This window comes from Bufo bufo, chromosome 2 (assembly GCF_905171765.1).
Source record: "Bufo bufo chromosome 2, aBufBuf1.1, whole genome shotgun sequence".
Classification (NCBI taxonomy): Eukaryota; Metazoa; Chordata; class Amphibia; order Anura; family Bufonidae; genus Bufo; species Bufo bufo.
The window spans coordinates 14762844-14787269 of NC_053390.1; the positions used below are offsets into that span (position 1 = coordinate 14762844).

Below are 24426 nucleotides of genomic sequence, written 5' to 3' on the forward strand. Positions count from 1 at the left end.
CTCATCCCTTTAACCTCCTAACAGTCCCGTTACAATTAGAAAATCCCCTCGCAAAAATGTCACCTTTTTTATTGTAGATTTTTTGTGTGTATCTGCAGTAAATATTGTTAGCGCACAATTTAGGGGATACTGTTGTGTTTTTAACCCCTTAGTGACATAATTTTAGCCTTAAGGACCAATAATATTTTTCCCCTTTGTGTTCCAGCAGTCATAACTTTTTAATATTTTCTTCTATATATTTTTTTATTTTGTGGGATTATTTGTAGTTTTTTTTTTAGAAACCATTTTGAAGTATATATAGTGTATTAAATAACTTATTTTATTTTTATGGGTAAAGATTAAAAAAATGTAATTTTTACATTATTTTGTGGATGTTTTTATGGTGTTCACTGTGTGGGTCCGTACACTGATTATAATACCACATTTCTATATATTTTTACTATTTTCCCTTTCCTCCTGCAGCCTGTCAGCTCTTCTCAGCTAGATATATGGGCTTTGTATTGTTTGAAAACTGGCATTTCAAGAATGACAGAAAGATCTTCACTACATGGGAAGATATCACTGTTAGATGGCAGTGAATGTAGCTGAAAGTGAAAGCAGGTTTTAGCTGGGATTATTCCCGACTCTAACAGGGATATCTCCTCTGTTGCTTGGACTAATGTCATTTTAGTCTTGTATGAAAGCCTGGAATGCCAGCTTTTAAAGAAGACCAGTTGCATGCCTATAGCTGCCACCATTCAGAAGATATCAGCATCTAAAGCAGCCCTTCCGCCTTCTACTTCTGCCCGAGCTCAGCTCCGGCAGAACAGTTCGGTGGTTAATAAAAGTTCACACTACTCACCACAAACTGTATTCATTATTAAAGAATTCTTAGACTGATGACATTGGTGGACTCACTGGAAGAATCCATATCATAACCACCTAGAGCTTAAAGAGGACTTTTCACCGGTCCTGACATTACCATATAAATAGCTGGCAGTGTAGGGCATACTGATGACATGTGATATTGCTTATTTTTTTAATGTGCTGCTCCGTTCCCCCATTTTGACCCCCGTTATGGTTTCCTGTCCTGTATGTAAATCCATCGGTATAGGGAGTAGGAGATGGTCGAGTTTCTCAGGGGGCGTATCCTTCTCCTTGGCTGTGAGCTGGCCAATCGCAGTGCAGAGCGTCACAGCCAGGGAGAAGGTGAGCTGTTTTTTCTTAATGGCTGTGACGCTCTCCGCTGCGAGTGGCCAGCTCACAGTCAGGGAGAAGGAGAACCCCCCCCCCCCACAAATTCACTCAGATACGCTTGAAACTGGCTACTCTTGACACAAGAGTGGACTCTGTAACACAAGATCACACAGCTATGTCCGTGGTTGTCGAAGCCCTACAAGACAAGAGCCAGGCTCATGATGTCCAACTCAATGCCCAACAACAACACTTGAATGATATAGAAAACCGCAGCCGCCACAACAATATCCGGATCAGAGGCCTCCCAGAGTCGGTTCCTATAGCGGACTTATCCACGATTGTGGGAATATTCAATGGCATCCTGAACCGTCCACTAGAAACTCCCATAGAGATTGACAGAGTCCATTGAGCCCTCAGACCCCCCAACCCAGATAGCTCTAAACCTAGAGATGTCATCTGCAAAATCCACTTCTATGTGATTAAAGAGCAGATCTTGAATAAAGCCTGACAATTGTCCTACAGCGTAGATCCCATTATGCTGCTAAAGGATCTATCCCGCCATACTTTGTCACAGCGGGCGGCTCTACATCCTCTTGGAACTCCTCCGGGACTGTGGAATTCCGTTCCGATGGTGTTATCCATTTGCCAGAATTGCAGGCCCCAAGGGACATGCTGCTACCCTTCGTGATCCAAAAGATCTTCCACGTTTTCTCCAACTCCTGGTATTACCTCTAGTTGACCTAGGTCCCTGACCTTCCATCCTTCCACCTGTCTCCGCTTCGACAGGACATCCTCCATCTTCGCAAGCTTTCAGAACCAAGACCTTCGGACTACCCTTGCATGCTCTTCATGGACAGCGACAACGGCACTCCCCCGATCCCCTGCGTGGATCTCCCTCTGCCTCCTGAAGGACTTGTTGCTGTTGCCGATCTGGACTTTTGACCTATTGCCACAACAGTTCTTTCCTTTTTTCTCATTTATTTAACTCATTTGCTTTTTCTTAGTAGTAGGTGGTATTTTTTTAGATATTTTATTAGATACGGAATGTAGCGAGTCTGCTCCTCTCTGGTTGCTACTTTACCCCCCGTAGACTGAAACTATCCCTTGGGACTGTTTTGTTCCTAGTGATTGTCTCCTTAGACCTATTGGTCACATTAGATTGTTGCTTTCTCTTCTTGGTTTACTGCTTTTTTTCTTTTTCTTTCATTGCTTTCCTCTTTCTTTACTTAGACTTTTTCTTCTCCTTTCCCTTACGCTCCATTTCTTGGACTCCTCCCTCCTCTCTACTCATAACGTCTCTCAAGATAGTGCCCTTCAGCGCGAAAGGCCTCAACACACCCGAAAAAAAGAACACAGGTACTTCATCCCTTCCACTGCAAGAAGGTACACATTATTTGTTTCCAGGAAACACACTTTAACCCCTTAAGGACCCTGCCATATTTCACCTTAAGGACCAGGCCATTTTTTGCAAATCTGACATTTGTCACTTTATGTGGTGATAACTTTAAAACGCTTTTAATCATCCAGGCCATCCTGAGACTGTTTTCTCGTCACATATTGTACTTTGTGACAGTGTCAAAATTGAGTCAAAAATTAATATTTTTATTTATAAAAAAATACTAAATTTACCAGAAATTTAGAAAAATTAGCAAATTTCAATTTCTCTACTTTTATAATAGATAGTAATACCTCCAAAAATTGTTATTACTTTACATTCTTCATATATGGATCATTTTGTGAATGCCATTTTATTTTTTGGGGACATTAGAAGGCTTAGAAGTTTAGAAGCAAAAACGAGATTTTTGTATAACTTACCAGTAAAATCTCTTTCTCGCTCTTTCCTTGGGGGACACAGAAGACCTTGACCTTGGGTATAGCTCATCTCCCTAGGAGGCGTGACACTAAGTGAAGACTGTTAAGCCCCTCCTCCACAGCTATACCCTCAGCCTGGAGAGAGAGACTGCCAGTTGCGTGTCCAAGTAGTGAGAAAAGGCAAAGTCCAAAAAGTGGAACCAACAAGCCAACTACCCAAAGGGTAAAACAAACTCGGAAACAGTCAGAGAAGAACAAAGAATGGGTGGGTGCTGTGTCCCCCAAGGAAAGAGCGAGAAAGAGATTTTACTGGTAAGTTATACAAAAATCTCGTTTTCTCGCCCAGTTTCCTTGGGGGACACAGAAGACCTTGGGACGTTCAAAAGCAGTCCAAAGGGGGAGGGACCACAGCACCAAGGCGAAGCACCCGAAGGCAACAAAAAACCGCCGCCTGCAGACCAGGCGGCCCAAGGCAGCATACGCCGAAGGCCGAGTATGCACCCTGTAGAACTCGGTAAGGTGTGCAAGGAAGACCAGTGACCACCTTACAAATGCATGGCCGAAGCCTAATGCCTCCGGCCCAGGAAAAACCGACAGCTCTGGCAAAATGAATGGTGACACCAAAAACAGAACCCTGCCCTTGGTGCGACAACCACAGCAAGAGCCACACTGAGAAAGCGGAGGAAAGCCACCCTGGAGGCCCTCAACCCCTGCGCGGACCTCCTGGGAACACAAGAGACCGAACGTCGACAAGAGTCGGAGATCTCCAAGTAAAAAACTGCAAGGCCCAAACAACGTCCAAATCGGTGAAGTGTCCGTTCCCGGGGGTGGGAAGGGGAGGACGACTGCCTCAATGAAATGAAGGACAAACACCACCTTCAGAAGGAAGGAAGAGACGGAATGGAGAACAGCCCTGTCCTGGGGGAAGACAGAAGGCTCGGAACAAGAAGGGCCGCCACTCAGGCACCAGTCAGAGACACGATGGCTACAGAAACCCAACCGTACAGGACAGAAGGAGTAGAGAGGACTTCTGTAACGGCTCCAAGGAAAAATTGGAGCGCCAAGAGCCCAGTATGTGGTTCCCAGGACGGTAACGGAGGGCAGTACAAAGGAACCCAAGAGCCGCTCCATGGAAGAAGTTCCTGACAGGCCCAGAGGGTCGGGAAACGCTGAAAGAGGAAGGACAGGAACGACACTTGATACCTCAAGCAACGGAGTCCCAGCCCCAGGTCCAGGCCGGGCTGGAGAAAGACAGAACCATGGAGAGAGAAAGGCAGAGTGGGGGAACGCCCAGCTTCCCACAGAACCCCAGGTAAAGTCCTAAGTCCTACCACAGATCCTGGACGAAAACTCGGCTAGAAGCGAACACTAGCGAGCTCACTAGAGTCGCCTGGGCAAGCGGGCGAAAACCCAATGATCAGTAACACGGGCAGAACGGTCGGTAGAACTGGTCCCGTCGGCCCCGAACAATGTTGTCCCGTATCCACCCGGAGTGGGGGAGCAGACGGACAGGAACCGAAGGGTCCGCCCAGCAACCGCCCGATGCCAGGACAAGACAGGCTAAAGCCCAAGCCGATGTAGCCACCACAGGAAGACGGACTAAATGGTAGTCCTCCCAAGTTACCGAGAAGGTAAATCCATAGCAGAAACATTGCCTAGAATGGAAAAAACGCAATCTGCACCCAGCGGGAGGACAGAACGCGGTAGACCCGTTAGATAGGTACACAGCTAGTACAGTCAGTGTGGACAAGACACCAGAACCATCCACCTGAACAACCATGCTCTTCCCAGAGGGGAGGGCAGAGAAGGAACATCCTCTGAAGCGTGGCCGGAACAGAAGCCACATCGGAGAGATCCGTACCGAGTGGGAGCCAAACAGAACCGGCGAGAAAAGGCAGTCGAGACAGAGGCCGGGATAACACCCTCCAAAAGAAAGGAGGAGTGGGCATAGAGAAGCCATAGGACAGCTCAAAAGCAGAACCCCGCTACACTGAGACGCCCGGTTCACCGCTTCGCAGAAGGCGAATATCCTGAAGAACTCAAGGTGGATGTCCTCCGGACCTGGGTAAGCGAGCACCCAAGAGAAGTTGGGTGACCTTTCCCAAGAAGAGCGGCCCGAACCTGGTAGAAGGAAATAGTAGTAGGCGAGGGGACCGTAGTCCCGCCAGAGCCAACATAGAATACGAAGGGCGCTGCAGACAGCACTCTCGACCATGTGACCACTAGCGCAGGGAAACAATGCTGCGGGAAGACGAATGGGTACGTGTCTAGGAACCACGAACACTCCCCGGCGGAAGGGCCAACGAAATGAATGAGCACCGCCCAGCTCTGAGCAGTAGCGAGCAGGTAGAGGCCGTCTACTTATATATAAGGCATTCATTTATTGTTTGTTGGACAACACCTTAGGCTTACACAGGTGGACAGAATGATCTCTTTAGAGAATAGTGCAAGGCTTGCTGCAAACACCGTCTCCCAAGAGAAAAAAAAAAAAATATGTCGCAGGAGGAAAGGAGGGATACGTACGAGTAGCCCCGTAAGCAGTGAGAAGGCCAACCCATCTACGGGACGAGAAGGTATACACGGCCCAAACAACGCACAAAAACGTCCACTCACTGCCAAAATATCACTCAGCGAAGGCCAGCCAGAGTGCCACAGTATCTACGGAAGTGCAAAGTGCAAACTGAAAAGGAGTTATGCACAAGACTAGTATGGTATGCGATGGAACGCAAAACTGACCGCCCCGAAAGGGGGGAAATGTACCTGGCAAATTGCAGTCGGCAAGGGTGCAAAAGCCCGCCCCAAAAAAAGGGGGGAATGCCCAAGGCCGTACCTACGTCAGAGAAGTAGGGCATACCATACTTCGCCCCGAAGGGCGCCATGCACATAGCCACACAGTATCCAGCAGGAATGCAGGAGGTCCACCTAGTGAAAGGGGGACATGCACAGGGCTATCCTAGCATTAAGTGAGTGTGCAACAACTCACCCAACACCGAAACTTTGTGAGAGTGTAACTACTCCCAATGAAGGGGAACATGTGCAAGTCCAATACGGCACATACAAGGACAGCCTTGGATCTCGTGAGCTTGCAAAATTCCGCCCCTGGAATGAGGGGTGGTCACGCACAAGGCCAGCACGGTATCCAATGGGAGCGCAAGCGTTCCACCCATGTTAGAGGGCCATGCTCAAGGCCAGCAACGTATCCGGTGAGAGTGTAGTATGCCGCCCAGAAAAGAGGGGGGGGGGGGTCATGCACACGGTCAGCATCGCATCCAGGGAGAGTGCGATCAGTCGGTGAGAATGTGTGCATGTCACCTGAAGGAGGCGTGCCCATGGCCGGCAGCGAATCCAGTGAGAGTGCGTACACCGCCCACGGAAGAGGGGTCATGCATATGGCCGGCAGCGGATCCAGTGAGAGTACAAGCACCCCGCCATGTATGGGGTTCATGCACATGGCCAACAACGTACCGGCGAGAGAACATCACCGACCGAGGGAGTGTATGTATGCCGCCACAGGGAAAATCCAATGAGAGTGCATCATACCACCTATGGAAAGTGGTCATGCACATGGCTGACAGTGAATCCAGTGAGAGTGCCAAATGCCGTCCACGGAAGGGAGTCATGCCTATGGGCGTCAGCGAAATCAGAGAGTGCAGCATTCCGCCTATGGAAGGGGGTCACGCACATGATCGGCAACGAATCCAGTGAGAGTGCAGCGTTCCACCAATGGAAAGGGATCGTGCACATGGCCAGCACCGTATCTGGTGAGAGTGCAGTATTCCGCCTAAGAAAAAAAGGGGTCATGCACAGATCGCAACGAATCTAGTGAGAGTGTAGCGTTCCGCCTATGGAAGGAGGTCGTGCACATGGCCAGCACCGTATCCGGTGAAACTGCAGTAGTCCGCCAATGAAAGGGGGATCATGCACAAGGCCAAACCGTAGCCAGGGAGAGTACAGTATCCCGCCCAGAAGGGGGGTCCCGCACATGGCAGTACCATAACTGAAGAGGGTGACGAATGCTGCCTACAGAAAGGGCCGCATGCACTTGACCAGCGCCGTATCGTGAGAGAGGGCTAGGAGGGTAAAATGACCCTGGCAGCGCCGCAGCCGGGGAGTGCGACATGCCGCCTAGGGAAGGGGGGCATGTACTGACATGAGGCTGCAGCGTCCTGCGCAGCCCACAAGTTATATATATAAAAAATTTTTTTTTTTTTTATATATATATATATATATATATATATATATATAAAAGAAAGGGGAGCCACCTACAGGAGCACTGGGGGGTTCCATACAGGCCCATCTGAAGCCGGCCTGTACCCAAAGGGTTAAACAGGGATCCGGCCAGGAGGGCGGCGCTGCGATCTCCTGGGGGCAGCCATACAGGCCCATCTGAAGCCGGCCTGTACCGCGGCGCTGCGATCCCCTGGGGGCACCCATACAGGCCATCTGAAGCCGGCCTGTACCCAAAGGGTTAACAGGGATCCGGCCAGGAGGGCGGCGCTGCGATCCCCTGGGGGCGGGGGAACCTCCCGGCGGGAAGAATTCCCGCCTGGAGAAGTTCCAGCCCCCTCCAACAGAGGCCGGAATTTTGCGGCCTAGTAATTGTAGGCCGTGAAGCCGGGGCCTAAATTATTAGCGGCGCCCGGCTGACCGGGGCCGCACAGTATTCAAGTACCGGCCGGGGAACGAAGCGGCGCATGCACATGCCGGCCGCGGGTGCCCACCCCGCGGGCCGGAAGAGCCGGGGACCCGGATAGAGCGCCGGGATCGCGGCCGTAAAGCCTGCGGTGCCCGGCCGACCGGAATGTTCCGACGGTCGGCCTGGGGCTGTTGAAGCATAGCGCTCATATTGCAGGCCGCGGGTGCCCACCCCGCTGCCCAGAAGCGAGGACCCTGCGCTCGGCAGCCATTTTACCCATGGAGCGGGCCCTGGCTTAAAACAGCGCACCATGTGGCCAACAGCCACAACCACCTTGCCCTTGGGCCGGTGCCCGTGAGGGCAGAGGAGGGTCAGGAGCAGCAAGGCTCTGGCCCTGAAGCAGTAGCCGGTAAGAGGGAGGGGGACCCTGAGACCGGGTGCCTGTGAGGGTGGGACGCCTGCATAACCCCTCCGTCAGGGGCAGCTAGTTGCGGACCACTGCAGCTCCCCAGGCATTCTTCTTGTAGGGAGAAGGGTGCCAATGACCTATGGAGGCCAGGAGAGAGGGAGCAGAATGTCGCCCTGCGGCAGCCCAGGGGCCAGCCTAGGTCTAGCAGGGACAGAAGGGTCCATAGGCCCAGTATAGGGTCAGGCACGCAGGAGACCGGGGGGGACGGGGACGTTGGGCTGGAGCAGCCAATCTCTCACCATAGACGTCTCCACCCTCGGTCCGTTCCAGCAGGGTCGCCCCTTCAGCTACTGGCACCGTAGTGGCAGGACGCTGGAAGGGGGACTTGGCGTGCGGGCGACCCTTGCGCTGGCGGGATGTAGGGGAGCTGGGCTGCCCTGATCCACCTTGCCTTCTGTGGGGGAGGCAGCCGTGCGGGTGACCGGCACTGGCGCAGCTCAACCCCGGGAGAAACAGAGAGGTCTAGTGCGTCTCTGTTGTCCCTGATGATCTGGAACAAAAAGAAAAGAAAAAAGTAAAAATCTAAAATTTAAACAAGGAGAAACCAGCCCTGCAGAGCAGGGAGTGTCTTGCCTCCTTGGACACTAAGCAAAAACTGTCAGTCTCTCTCTCCAGGCTGAGGGTATAGCTGTGGAGGAGGGGCTTAACAGTCTTCACTTAGTGTCACGCCTCCTAGGGAGATGAGCTATACCCAAGGTCAAGGTCTTCTGTGTCCCCCAAGGAAACTGGGCGAGAAACCCACTTTTTAAGGACCAGTTCAGGTCTGAAGTCACTTTGTGAGGCTTACATAATAGAAACCACCCAAAAATGACCTCATTTTAGAAACTACACCCCTCAAGGTATTCAAAACAGATTTTTACAAACTTTGTTTACCCTTTAGGTGTTCCCGGCTCACGGCTAGGTTTTACAAAACTTTCTCTACGTCTCTTTTCCCCTTTTTGCTTCGGGTCTTTAATGCGGTGTCTCCCGAGCTCCCCTTTCCCGTACAAGCCACAGAGGACCATAATGCTGTTATTACAAAACGGGGTAAAGACCCAGAAGCATGTGCAAGCTATCGTCCTATTATTCTCCTAAATGTGGACCTCAAAATGTATGCTAAGCTATTAACTAACAGACTGACCACCTTTCTGCCCTCGGTTATTCATCCCGATCAGGTAGGGTTTGTAATATCCCTCTCATGGTCTTGTCCTTAGACGCAGAAAAGGCCTTCGATCGCATTTCTTGGTCCTCACTCCGCACTGTCCTGTTCCACATAGGCCTTGGTTCAGGGTTTTTATCAAAGATTCTCATTCTATATCAACAGCCTTCAGCACGGGTTATAATCAATGGTGACCTCTGCCTCCTTTTCTGTTCACAATGGCATACATCAGGGAAGCCCACTGTCCCCATCGCTTTGTGTTTTTGTCATGGAACATCTTATGTCTTCCATTCGTAATAATCCGGATATTGGAGGTCATAAATACAAATGTGAGGCTTTCATGGAGGATATTTTGCTGTATATAACCAATCCCTGCATTTCTCTGCTATCCTTGCTTTGCGAAATCTCTTGCTTTGGAGAATGAACCAATTTTAACATCAACATGACCAAATCTGAAGCCTTAAGGCTGTTTCCCACGAGCGGATGCCATGCGAGTAATCCGCTGCATGAAAGAATGCCAAGCCCCATTCCGGACAGCAGAGACACGGAGCATTAACATGATTGATCATGCTCTGTGCCTCTCTGTGACCTTTTTATTACCCGCACGTCATCTTTTTCTGTGAAAGAGCCCTTAAATGTCTCCCTGCCTGGGTCCTAAGTCTTCTCGCTTAAAACCTCTTTTCCCTTTGATTGGAAACAAATGTTATAACTTATTTGGGTATCAGGATCGCTGCTGACCTGTCCAACATTTTTACTTAATTTTACCCCTCTCCTTCAATGATTTCAAAAAGATTTGGAGTCTTGGCATCGTAGGTATTTTTCCTGGTTTGGTAGAATTAGCATTTTAAAGATTAACCTTTTAACGAAATTGCTCTCTCTCTTGCAGACCATCCCCATCCGCATTCCATCAACTTTGTGGACTCAGATACGCCGCTGGCTTACGAGATTTGTCTGGACTCCTGGCAAACCAAGAATCAGATGGGAAATCTTGACTCGCGGGAGGGGTTGGTGTCCCGGACTGTCGAATCTATTACCATTCCACTACTTACGCTAGGCTTTTAGACAGATGTGTACCTGAATCCTCTAAATCATGGGTGCGCTTTGCGCAGGACTCCTCATCCTGCTCTCTGACCGTACACCCCTGGTTGGTAGGTACCCCGCATCGCATCTCTCCCACATTGTATTTCATGGTCCATCATACCTTGGTGATACTTGCATCCATCGGCTCCCATGCCTCTCTTATAGACCCCAATGGTCCCCTTACCCCGATTACCCAAAGTTTCCCCCTGGAAACTCCTCTTCTTCTTCTTTTCTTCAGGGCACAAAAATGTGCCCACTCAGGTTCTGTCATGTCCTTTCGGGATCCTCCCTGAAACCCTTGCCTTTGTTGTTAGGGATTACTAACCCTTCAGAACGACACTCCTTCGAATACTTGCAGCTTCAGCATTTTTACTCTTCTCTGCGCTTGACTCATTCCTACTCTTGAGCTGTGTCTGCCTTCGAACAGTTTTGCTTGGCTCCATTGGCGGCGTTTCAGGACATATCATCTATATATAAATAGCTATTGAACCAATGCTCCTCCTCCCCCCTCCCATCTGTCAGGCCCGGGATCATGACCTGGGTCTCCGCCTTACACCATCGGCCCAAGTGTTTTCTTCTATCTCATAAAGCTTTGATCTCCATGTCAAGAAACCTGTTACAAGATTTGAGAACGTGGGACTCTTTCAGTTCCTCAGAGATATTCCAGGACTTGTTAGCCTTTTGCCCTCCCTCCCTTTTACTATTATTGTGCATTATGTGGTGCAGTTTGCCCCTTTGCCCCCATTCGGGCTCTCTGCCCGGTTCTACATGTGCGGACACCTCATGGTGATTTTACTCGTCTTTGTTCTTAATCATTGTCAATCATTATTAGTTTAAAAACTATATCAAAACCCAATAAAACATTTGAATAAAAACGGCAATGAGATAGAAGCACAAATGGTTGAAAAACTGTTTCTAATGGATATAGCCTGTTAGGGCTGATCCAGCTGAGGAAACCGATAATTCTCTTATTTTCTTTTTAGGTTCAGGTGTTTTTGAGAAATTTACACTTTTATTTTTAGGTAAAAAGGAGGCACTGGCGCACCAGAAGGCGGCTTATACGGTTTGGACGCCACTCCAGCGACGCCTCCATTGTTAAACACATGCCCTGTCCCCTTATATTGTTAGCGTTAGACTTCACATCTAGCGGTGATTTCTCGCCCCAGGGGCGTAGCTGGAATGGAGCTCATACCACATAAGCCCGCCTCCTGGTGCTCCAATGTCTCATTTGCATAAAAATGAAAGTGTAAATGTATCCAAAACACCTGGACCTAAAAACTAAAAGAATCGTTTTACTCAGCAGGTTCAACCCTATCAAGCTATATGACTGGTTTAACAGGGTTGATCCTGGTGACAGAGTCGCTTTAAGAGAATCCTACATGTCTTTCTTCCTAGGGGACTTGAAGCTGTGATCCTTTTATCACTTGTACAATGCTTTGCAGTTCATAGTTTTCCATAGCATTACTGGCGGTAGTACACTGACCGGAGATCTATTAGGCTGTACCGCTGGGGTCTCCTATTACACAGCAGGTCTGGGGTCTTTGTGAGGCCTCTGGGCGCCATTGTACCTGATTACATTGTGGGGTGTCTATGGCCAGACAGATGGAGACCCAGCCTCGTCTCAACCACTTAGATGTTGCTACACGTATGATGGACATTTCCATTATGAGTCCAGTGTATTCATCAGATATGGGCTCCCCCCCCCCCTCATACTACTGACTGACAGTAATAGGGAGAAGGCTGTCAATCAGCGGCAGGTGGGCAGTAAGAGCCTCATCTCCGGACTCCTAGCACTCACACTGCACTGCCACCATCAGTGACTTCTCCAGAACTACTGCAGAGTCACAGATATGTGATAGACCAGAGACATCAGCCGTCACCGCTCAGAGAGGGGCATAAGTGGGGAAAGGTTCCCTCCATAGACCTTATAGGAGACCCCCAGAAGACATGTTCCCGGAGAGCTGTATAGTGGGCACTAGATTATAGACATCAGCTGTCACCGCTCAGAGAGGGGGCATAAGGGGGGGGAAAGGTTCCCTCCATAGACCCTTATAGGAGACCCCCAGAAGACATGTTCCTGGAGAGCTGTATAGTGGGCACTAGATTATAGACATCAGCCGTCACCGCTCAGAGAGGGGGCATAAGGGGGGGGAAAGGTTCCCTCCATAGACCCTTATAGGAGACCCCCAGAAGACATGTTCCCGGAGAGCTGTATAGTGGGCACTAGATTATAGACATCAGCCGGGCACCGCTCAGAGGGGGGCATAAGGGGGGAAAGGTTCCCTCCATAGACCCTTATAGGAGACCCCCCAGAAGACATGTTCCCGGAGAGCTGTACAGTGGGCACTAGATTATAGACATCAGCCGGTCACCGCTCAGAGAGGGGGCATAAGGGGGGAAAGGTTCCCTCCATAGACCCTTATAGGAGACCCCCAGAAGACATGTTCCCGGAGAGCTGTATAGTGGGCACTAGATTATAGACATCAGCCGGTCACCGCTCAGAGAGGGGGCATAAGGGGGGAAGGTTCCCTCCATAGACCCTTATAGGAGACCCCCAGAAGACATGTTCCCGGAGAGCTGTATAGTGGGCACTAGATTATAGACATCAGCCGGTCACCGCTCAGAGAGGGGGCATAAGGGGGGGAAAGGTTCCCTCCATAGACCCTTATAGGAGACCCCCAGAAGACATGTTCCCGGAGAGCTGTATAGTGGGCACTAGATTATAGACATCAGCCTGTCACCGCTCAGAGAGGAGGCATAAGGGGGGAAAGGTTCCCTCATAGACCCTTATAGGAGACCCTCAGAAGACATGTTCCCGGAGAGCTGTATAGTGGGCACTAGATTATAGACATCAGCCTGTCACCGCTCAGAGAGGGGGCATAAGGGGGGAAAGGTTCCCTCCATAGACCCTTATAGGAGACCCCCAGAGGACATGTTCCCGGAGAGCTGTATAGTGGGCACTAGATTATAGACATCAGCCGTCACCGCTCAGAGAGGGGGCATAAGGGGGGGAAGGTTCCCTCATAGACCCTTATAGGAGACCCCCAGAAGACATGTTCCCGGTGAGCTGTATAGTGGGCACTAGATTATAGACATCAGCCGGTCACCGCTCAGAGGGGGGCATAAGGGGGGAAAGGTTCCCTCCATAGACCCTTATAGGAGACCCCCCAGAAGACATGTTCCCGGAGAGCTGTACAGTGGGCACTAGATTATAGACATCAGCCGTCACCGCTCAGAGAGGGGGCATAAGGGGGAAAGGTTCCCTCCATAGACCCTTATAGGAGACCCCCAGAAGACATGTTCCCGGGGAGCTGTACAGTGGGCACTAGATTATAGACATCAGCCGTCACCGCTCAGAGAGGGGGCATAAGGGGGAAAGGTTCCCTCCATAGACCCTTATAGGAGACCCCCAGAAGACATGTTCCCGGAGAGCTGTATAGTGGGCACTAGATTATAGACATCAGCCGGTCACCGCTCAGAGAGGGGGCATAAGGGGGGAAAGGTTCCCTTCATAGACCCTTATAGGAGACCCCCAGAAGACATGTTCCCGGAGAGCTGTATAGTGGGCACTAGGTTATAGACATCAGCCGGTCACCGCTCAGAGAGGGGGCATAAGGGGGGGAAAGGTTCCCTCATAGACCCTTATAGGAGACCCCCAGAAGACATGTTCCCGGAGAGCTGTATAGTGGGCACTAGGTTATAGACATCAGCCGGTCACCGCTCAGAGAGGGGGCATAAGGGGGGAAGGTTCCCTCCATAGACCCTTATAGGAGACCCCCAGAAGACATGTTCCCGGAGAGCTGTATAGTGGGAACTAGATTATAGACATCAGCCGGTCACCGCTCAGAGAGGGGGCATAAGGGGGGGAAAGGTTCCCTCCATAGACCCTTATAGGAGACCCCCAGAAGACATGTTCCCGGAGAGCTGTATAGTGGGCACTAGATTATAGACATCAGCCTGTCACCGCTCAGAGAGGGGGCATAAGGGGGGAAAGGATCCCTCCATAGACCCTTATAGGAGACCCCCAGAAGACATGTTCCCGGAGAGCTGTATAGTGGGCACTAGATTATAGACATCAGTCTGTCACCGCTCAGAGAGGGGGCATAAGGGGGGAAAGGTTCCCTCCATAGACCCTTATAGGAGACCCCCAGAAGACATGTTCCCGGAGAGCTGTATAGTGGGCACTAGGTTATAGACATCAGCCGGTCACCGCTCAGAGAGGGGGCATAAGGGGAAAAGGTTCCCTCCATAGACCCTTATAGGAGACCCCCAGAAGACATGTTCCCGGAGAGCTGTATAGTGGGCACTAGATTATAGACATCAGCCGTCACCGCTCAGAGAGGGGGCATAAGGGGGAAAGGTTCTCTCCATAGACCCTTATAGGAGACCCCCAGAAGACATGTTCCCGGAGAGCTGTATAGTGGGCCCTAGATTATAGACATCAGCCGGTCACCGCTCAGAGGGGGGCATAAGGGGGGAAAGGTTCCCTCCATAGACCCTTATAGGAGACCCCCCAGAAGACATGTTCCCGGAGAGCTGTATAGTGGGCACTAGATTATAGACATCAGCCGTCACCGCTCAGAGAGGGGGCATAAGGGGGAAAGGTTCTCTCCATAGACCCTTATAGGAGACCCCCAGAAGACATGTTCCCGGAGAGCTGTATAGTGGGCCCTAGATTATAGACATCAGCCGGTCACCGCTCAGAGGGGGGCATAAGGGGGGAAAGGTTCCCTCCATAGACCCTTATAGGAGACCCCCAGAAGACATGTTCCCGGAGAGCTGTATAGTGGGCACTAGATTATAGACATCAGCCGTCACCGCTCAGAGAGGGGGCATAAGGGGGAAAGGTTCTCTCCATAGACCCTTATAGGAGACCCCCAGAAGACATGTTCCCGGAGAGCTGTATAGTGGGCCCTAGATTATAGACATCAGCCGGTCACCGCTCAGAGGGGGGCATAAGGGGGGAAAGGTTCCCTCCATAGACCCTTATAGGAGACCCCCAGAAGACATGTTCCCGGAGAGCTGTATAGTGGGCACTAGATTATAGACATCAGCCGGTCACCGCTCAGAGAGGGGGCATAAGGGGGGAAAGGTTCCCTCCATAGACCCTTATAGGAGACCCCCAGAAGACATGTTCCCGGAGAGCTGTATAGTGGGCCCTAGATTATAGACATCAGCCGGTCACCGCTCAGAGAGGGGGCATAAGGGGGGAAAGGTTCCCTCATAGACCTTATAGGAGACCCCCAGAAGACATGTTCCCGGAGAGCTGTATAGTGGGCACTAGATTATAGACATCAGCCGGTCACCGCTCAGAGAGGGGGCATAAGGGGGGAAGGTTCCCTCCATAGACCCTTATAGGAGACCCCCAGAAGACATGTTCCCGGAGAGCTGTATAGTGGGCACTAGATTATAGACATCAGCAGTCACCGCTCAGAGAGGGGGCATAAGGGGGGAAAGGTTCCCTCCATAGACCCTTATAGGAGACCCCCAGAAGACATGTTCCCGGAGAGCTGTATAGTGGGCACTAGATTATAGACATCAGCCGGTCACCGCTCAGAGAGGGGGCATAAGGGGGGGGGAGGTTCTCTCCATAGACCCTTATAGGAGACCCCCAGAAGACATGTTCCTGGAGAGCTGTATAGTGGGCACTAGATTATAGACATCAGCCGGTCACCGCTCAGAGAGGGGGCATAAGGGGGGAAAGGTTCCCTCATAGACCCTTATAGGAGACCCCCAGAAGACATGTTTCTGGAGAGCTGTATAGTGGGCACTAGATTATAGACATCAGCCGTCACCGCTCAGAGAGGGGGCATAAGGGGGGAAAGGTTCCCTCCATAGACCCTTATAGGAGACCCCCAGAAGACATGTTCCCGGAGAGCTGTATAGTGGGCACTAGATTATAGACATCAGCCGTCACCGCTCAGAGAGGGGGCATAAGGGGGGAAAGGTTCCCTCCATAGACCCTTATAGGAGACCCCCAGAAGACATGTTCCCGGAGAGCTGTATAGTGGGCACTAGATTATAGACATCAGCCGGTCACCGCTCAGAGAGGGGGCATAAGGGGGGAAAGGTTCCCTCATAGACCCTTATAGGAGACCCCCAGAAGACATGTTCCCGGAGAGCTGTATAGTGGGCACTAGATTATAGACATCAGCCGGTCACCGCTCAGAGAGGGGGCATAAGGGGGGAAAGGTTCCCTCATAGACCCTTATAGGAGACCCCCAGAAGACATGTTCCCGGAGAGCTGTATAGTGGGCACTAGATTATAGACATCAGCCGGTCACCGCTCAGAGAGGGGGCATAAGGGGGGAAAGGTTCCCTCCATAGACCCTTATAGGAGACCCCCAGAAGACATGTTCCCGGAGAGCTGTATAGTGGGCACTAGATTATAGACATCAGCCGTCACCGCTCAGAGAGGGGGCATAAGGGGGGAAAGGTTCCCTCCATAGACCCTTATAGGAGACCCCCAGAAGACATGTTCCCGGAGAGCTGTATAGTGGGCATTAGATTATAGACATCAGCCGGTCACCGCTCAGAGAGGGGGCATAAGGGGGAAAGGTTCCCTCCATAGACCCTTATAGGAGACCCCCAGAAGACATGTTCCCGGAGAGCTGTATAGTGGGCACTAGATTATAGACATCAGCCGTCACCGCTCAGAGAGGGGGCATAAGGGGGGAAAGGTTCCTTCATAGACCCTTATAGGAGACCCCCAGAAGACATGTTCCCGGAGAGCTGTATAGTGGGCACTAGGTTATAGACATCAGCCGTCACCGCTCAGAGAGGGGGCATAAGGGGGGGAAGGTTCCCTCCATAGACCCTTATAGGAGACCCTCAGCAGACATGTTCCCGGAGAGCTGTATAGTGGGCACTAGATTATAGACATCAGCCGTCACCGCTCAGAGAGGGGGCATAAGGGGGGAAAGGTTCCCTCATAGACCCTTATAGGAGACCCCCAGAAGACATGTTCCCGGAGAGCTGTATAGTGGGCACTAGATTATAGACATCAGCCGGTCACCGCTCAGAGAGGGGGCATAAGGGGGGAAAGGTTCTCTCCATAGACCATTATAGGAGACCCCCAGAAGACATGTTCCCGGAGAGCTGTATAGTGGGCACTAGATTATAGACATCAGCCGGTCACCGCTCAGAGAGGGGGCATAAGGGGGGGAAAGGTTCCCTCCATAGACCCTTATAGGAGACCCCCAGAAGACATGTTCCCGGAGAGCGGTATAGTGGGCACTAGATTATAGACATCAGCCGTCACCGCTCAGAGAGGGGGCATAAGGGGGGAAAGGTTCCCTCCATAGACCCTTATAGGAGACCCCCAGAAGACATGTTCCCGGAGAGCTGTATAGTGGGCACTAGATTATAGACATCTGACTGCTGATATCACAGCCTAAGGTTGTTCTAGAGGAAAGTCCTGAAGACAACATGTCCCCCTGTGACTTGTGTGCAGAGTTGTCAGGAGACCTTGTGTGTTGTCAGATGTCTCCTCAGTTCTTGCCCCCAGCCTCATATATGAAATATAGAAGTAAGATGAGGAGCTTTCTTCTCCGCTGTTATTATTGGGGGATTTCTTCACTAATTTATTTGATTTAAAGGAAATCACCAACATGTCAGGATTTATTGTAAGGTCTACTAACGAGCCCAAAACGATGCTTAACCCTTTCCTGCACAATGCCGTACATGTAGTCCACCATGATAGCACAGACACAAAATCTGTGCCCACATAGTCCCCAGTGGGTGTGTGGATGTGACTGACCGTCATGTCCTGCAGAAACAGCCGGGATCAGAGAAGAATCTTATCAGAGATCTCCGTCAGCTGGATAAGGGGAACACTCCATGATGTGATGGGGACATCTCCAATCAGAGAGCAGCAGACGGTGATCAGATTCTCCTCCTGCCCTGAAGGCACCAAGTACAGAACCTGAAGTCACTTTCTCCATTCATGATTCCATACCTGTGGTGACATCTCCTGGAATGTCCTTCTCCACCTCACTCTTACACGGGGGATCACCCATCATCCTCTCCTCTTCATCCTCCACTTTAATATCAGTCAGATCTTCTCCCTGATTTGTCATCTGTAATAATTCAGGACAATACAGCAGACAGGTGGGAAATCTAACAGATCCACAGAAGAGACCCCCACAATCGATGACCCCTCTATGACTGCAGGACCCCCCTATATAGATGTGTATAGGGCTCAGCTCCATCTACCTGAGGGTTCTCTGGGAGCTTCTCCTCTGGACAGTCCTGGGAATACAGAGGACGGGGACATCTCTCTGGTGGATTTCTCCTCCTGGATCCATCTGTGGAGACACAAGCACACTAAGACTGAATACATGGCCTCCTGTAGACCTGTCTATAGATCAGACACTTCTCTCAGATCCTTCACTTCTAGGTTTAGTGATCGGAGGAGATAACACTGGAGGGTTTCCTGATATCTCCCTCTGACAGAAGCTCCGACGTCAGGCTCTATACAGTCACACAGGGGCGGACATTGCCCAGAAGCTCCATGTATCATCTACAATGTATACGCTGCGGAACACAGATTTCACAGGACGCCTCTGATAGAGCAGTGTAGTCTACTATACCAGCCCGATGGAGGCCAGAAGGACACGCTCTCATTGGTGCTCCTCCATTACATGTCACTGCACACACGTGTATACACTGCACATGACGGGTCTTACCTTGTGATATAAGAGGCTGGTGCTCCTCCATTACATGTCACTGCACACACGTGTATACACTGCACATGACGGCTCTTACCCTGTGATATAAGAGGCTGGTGCTCCTCCATTACATGTCACTGCACACACGTGTATACACTGCACATGACGGCTCTTACCTTGTGATATAAGATGCTGGTGCTCCTCCATTACATGTCACTGCACACACGTGTATACACTGCACATGACGGCTCTTACCTTGTGATATAAGAGGCTGGTGCTCCTCCATTACATGTCACTGCACACACGTGTATACACTGCACATGACGGCTCTTACCTGGTGATATAAGAGGCTGGTGCTCCTCCATTACATATCACTGCACACACGTGTATACACTGCACATGACGGCTCTTACCTTGTGATATAAGAGGCTGGTGCTCCTCCATTACATGTCACTGCACACACGTGTATACACTGCACATGACGGCTCTTACCTTGTGATATAAGAGGCTGGAGCTCCTCCATTACATGTCACTGCACACACGTGTATACACTGCACATGACGGCTCTTACCTTGTGATATAAGAGGCTGGTGCTCCTCCATTACATGTCACTGCACACACGTGTATACACTGCACATGACGGTTCTTACCTTGTGATATAAGAGGCTGGTGCTCCTCCATTACATGTCACTGCACACACGTGTATACACTGCACATGACGGGTCTTACCTTGTGATATAAGAGGCTGGTGGTCCTCCATTACATGTCACTGCACACACGTGTATACACTGCACATGACGGCTCTTACCTTGTGATATAAGAGGCTGGTGCTCCTCCATTACATGTCACTGCACACACGTGTATACACTGCACATGACGGTTCTTACCTTGTGATATAAGAGGCTGGTGCTCCTCCATTACATGTCACTGCACACACGTGTATACACTGCACATGACGGCTCTTACCTTGTGATATAAGAGGCTGGTGCTCCTCCATTACATGTCACTGCACACACGTGTATACACTGCACATGACGGCTCTTACCCTGTGATATAAGAGGCTGGTGGTCCTCCATTACATGTCACTGCACACACGTGTATACACTGCACATGACGGCTCTTACCTTGCGATATAAGAGGCTGGTGCTCCTCCATTACATGTCACTGCACACACGTGTATACACTGCACATGACGGCTCTTACCTTGCGATATAAGAGGCTGGTGCTCCTCCATTACATGTCACTGCACACACGTGTATACACTGCACATGGCGGCTCTTACCTTGTGATATAAGAGGCTGGTGCTCCTCCATTACATGTCACTGCACACACGTGTATACACTGCACATGACGGCTCTTACCTTGTGATATAAGAGGCTGGTGCTCCTCCATTACACATCACTGCACACACGTGTATACACTGCACATGACGGCTCTTACCTTGTGATATAAGAGGCTGGTGATCCTCCATTACATGTCACTGCACACACGTGTATACACTGCACATGACGGCTCTTACCTTGTGATATAAGAGGCTGGTGCTCCTCCATTACATGTCACTGCACACACGTGTACACACTGCACATGACGGCTCTTACCCTGTGATATAAGAGGCTGGTGCTCCTCCATTACATGTCACTGCACACACGTGTATACACTGCACATGACGGCTCTTACCCTGTGATATAAGAGGCTGGTGCTCCTCCATTACATGTCACTGCACACACGTGTATACACTGCACATGACGGCTCTTACCTTGTGATATAAGAGGCTGGTGCTCCTCCATTACATGTCACTGCACACACGTGTATACACTGCACATGACGGCTCTTACCTTGTGATATAAGAGGCTGGTGCTCCTCCATTACATGTCACTGCACACACGTGTATACACTGCACATGACGGGTCTTACCTTATGATATAAGAGGCTGGTGCTCCTCCATTACATGTCACTGCACACACGTGTATACACTGCACATGACGGGTCTTACCTTGTGATATAAGAGGCTGGTGCTCCTCCATTACATGTCACTGCACACACATGTATACACTGCACATGACGGCTCTTACCTTGTGATATAAGAGGCTGGTGCTCCTCCATTACATGTCACTGCACACACGTGTATACACTGCACATGACGGCTCTTACCTTGTGATATAAGAGGCTGGTGCTCCTCCATTACATGTCACTGCACACACGTGTATACACTGCACATGACGGCTCTTACCCTGTGATATAAGAGGCTGGTGCTCCTCCATCATGGCCTCCTTGTACAGATCCTTGTGTCCTTCTATATACTCCCACTCCTCCATGGAGAAATAGACAGTGACGTCCTGACACCTTATAGGAACCTGACAACACAATGACACCGTCATCACCCAGACCCCTCCAGTGCTGTTACTGGAGAATTTCCCAGCATTCCCAGCAGTGTCACCTCTCCAGTCAGCAGCTCCATCATCTTGTGGGTGAGTTCTAGGATCTTCTGCTCATGTATCAGGGGGTGAGGGGGAGGCTCTGTGATGGGGGGAGGGGTCCTGCTCCGCCCTCCTGACTCCTGGAGATGGATGATGGGAGTCACACAGTCCCCCGATGTCTTCTTCACTATTGTGTACTCCTGTGGATGGAGAGAGACACTTAGGGAATAAACCCTTCAGGGGCCATGTTCTCTCCTCCGGCCCTCTCCTCCTGGTACAACGTGCCTACTTACCTCCTCATGGCTCCTACAACATGACTATTGGTCCCTGGTCACATGACACATCACTCACCATATTGGGGCTGATCTTCAGGTTCTCCGTCACTTGGAAGGTCTGGAGGCCGTTCTCCAGGACCCTGGACTCTTCCTATCACTTCCTATGATGGATTCTCCTTCCCGATGTCTGACTTGTTACAGAATACAATAAAGAGGAGAGAAATCTAGAAAAGTTTACCTCTCCGCTCAGCAGGGAGATGATCTCCAAGGTGAGGTCTAATATTCTTCTGCTGATCTCCTTCCTGTCCATCCTTGGTGGTCGTTCAGGAGAAGAGGAGAGAACTGGAGGAGCTGGAGGCTTCTAGTACTGCAGGCGCCTTTATGAGAAGAGGAGAGGAAATCATCCAGGGGACAAGACCAGATGTCACCTCCAGAACCGCACTTCCTGAGCCTGGAGGGGCCCCGCTTCTCAGAGCCCCCACCACATGGATTCCAGGGGCCCCAACATGGAGATCTCTGGTGGCTCCACAGGAGATAAATGTCTGATAGATGCAGGTCCCACCTCTGGGCTGTGCTCAGCTGTGTCCAGAACTCCTAGAGAAGAGACTGGTTAGAGCTGAGCTCAGGCCGGGCCCCGCTCCATTCATTCTCCTCCTGGAGGCAGGGGCCCCTCACCAGGACAGTCAGGGGCCAGTGAATGATGACAACCCCCACTACTCCTCCCCCATCATACTAAGCTGAGGAGCGGAGAAGGATTCCTTGTGTGTAATGGAGGAGAATCTCCAGAGGTGACATGTCTGAGCTCTCCACCACACTGTCTCCTCACAGCTCATCTTACCTGCAGGCTGGAGGAATGGCTGATACCAGAGAGAACAAGAGCCCTGACTACCGACCAGGACCTGCCCAGTATCTGCTGCACTGCCAGAGCTGAAGGACCTGGGGTGACCTCACCGTCATGTGATCAGTGGAGGGGGCGGGGCTCAGCAGTGGAGAAGAGAAGAGGTGGTGAAGGACCTGGGGTGACGTCACCGTCATGTGATCAGTGCAGGGGGCGGGGCTCAGCAGCGGAGAGGTGAAGGACCTGGAGGTGACGTCACTGTTATGTTACTAGTGCAGGGGGCGGGGCTCAGCATTGGGGAGGCGAAATGATGATGAAGGACCTTTGATGATATCACCGTCATGTGATCAGTGCAGGGGGCGGAGCTTAATAGGAAGCAAAATAAATTGGAGTTATCTCCTATGATATCCTGTAATAACAGTCTGGACATGCTGGGAGTTGTAGTTCTCTGATATCCTGTAATAACAGCGTTAACATGCTGGGAGTTGTAGTACTTTTATACACTGTAATACAGGGATCTCAACTCTCCCGGAGGTTCAGGGAGTCTCCTGCTATTAGATAGCGGCTCCCTGACACCCTCATGTGAGACAATATCTCCCGGCAAGGTTCACTGATAGCAGAGCAGAGAGATAAGAGAAGTGACAGGACAGAGTTTACATTACAGGTTGGATTAACCCTTTAGGGTCAAATTGGCTTCTCAAGGAGATCTATATGTTAAAGGCATCCCTTCTTCTGTCTCATTCAGTAGCTCTAGAACTAATGAGAGAGATGGATTTTTTTTAAATACATTCACACATTTAACCCTCCATTTTAATTACATTATTTACCCCAGTGTTAAATTCACCCTCCCCCTGGATGCTTTACTCATATACAGAAATAGGATAATTTGGGGCAGGGTAATGAGCCCCGTCCTCCGCACCATAGAGCACAGTGTGCGGATACTGCAGATGTCTGGGAAATGGAATCAAAAGTTTGTGAAAGAAAAAAAAAGAAAACCTCCCTGAAATGAGTTTTTGCAGGTTGGGATGTCTGGTAATAACAATCTGGACATGCTGGGAGTTGTAGTTCTCTGATATCCTGTAATAACATGCTGGGAGTTGTAGTTCTATGATATCTTGTAATAACAGTCTGGACATGCTGGGAGTTGTAGTCGCCGTCTCTCTGGACGCGCCGCGTCCTCTTCTCAGAATGGAGCGATGGGGCAGATCTCGGTCACGGCTTCCTTCACTGGGGGGAGGGGTAGACAGCGCTTCACCAGTGCCAGAGAAATGACTGGAGCAGTGGACGGACGCGCCCCCTCCGGTGCAGTCAGGTAAGGGTCTCGCCCCCTCCGGTGCAGTCAGGTAAGGGTCTCGCCCCCTCCGGTGCAGTCAGGTAAGGGTCTCGCCCCCTCCGGTGCAGTCAGGTAAGGGTCTCGCCCCCCTCCGGTGCAGTCAGGTAAGGGTCTCGCCCCCTCCGGTGCAGTCAGGTAAGGGTCTCGCCCCCTCCGGTGCAGTCAGGTCAGGGTCTCGCCCCCTCCGGTGCAGTCAGGTAAGGGTCTCGCCCCCTCCGATGCAGTCAGGTAAGGGTCTCGCCCCCTCCGGTGCAGTCAGGTAAGGGTCTCGCCCCCTCCGGTGCAGTCAGGTAAGGGTCTCGCCCCCTCCGGTGCAGTCAGGTAAGAGTCTCGCCCCCTTCGGTGCAGTCAGGTAAGGGTCTCGCCCCCTCCGGTGCATTCAGGTAAGGGTCTCGCCCCCTCCGGGGCAGTCAGGTAAGGGTCTCGCCCCCTCCGGTGCAGTCAGGTAAGGGTCTCGCCCCCTCCGGTGCAGTCAGGTCAGGGTCTCGCCCCCTCCGGTGCAGTCAGGTAAGGGTCTCGCCCCCTCCAGTGCAGTCAGGTAAGGGTCTCGCCCCCTCCGGTGCAGTCAGGTAAGGGTCTCGCC

The 24426-nt window shown here is 51.1% G+C and overlaps 1 protein-coding gene across 1 annotated transcript in view; it reads right to left on the reverse strand.

The window, feature by feature from the left end:
- The window catches only part of LOC120992058 (zinc finger protein 850-like), a 75650-nt gene extending 57329 nt beyond the window's left edge, over window positions 1-18321 (reverse strand). Inside the window, exon 1 of the mRNA XM_040420821.1 lies at window positions 18269-18321. The gene's annotated coding sequence lies outside the window, so the exon portion shown is untranslated. The remainder of the gene's footprint in view (window positions 1-18268) is intronic.
- Window positions 18322-24426: the final 6105 nt, after the last annotated feature.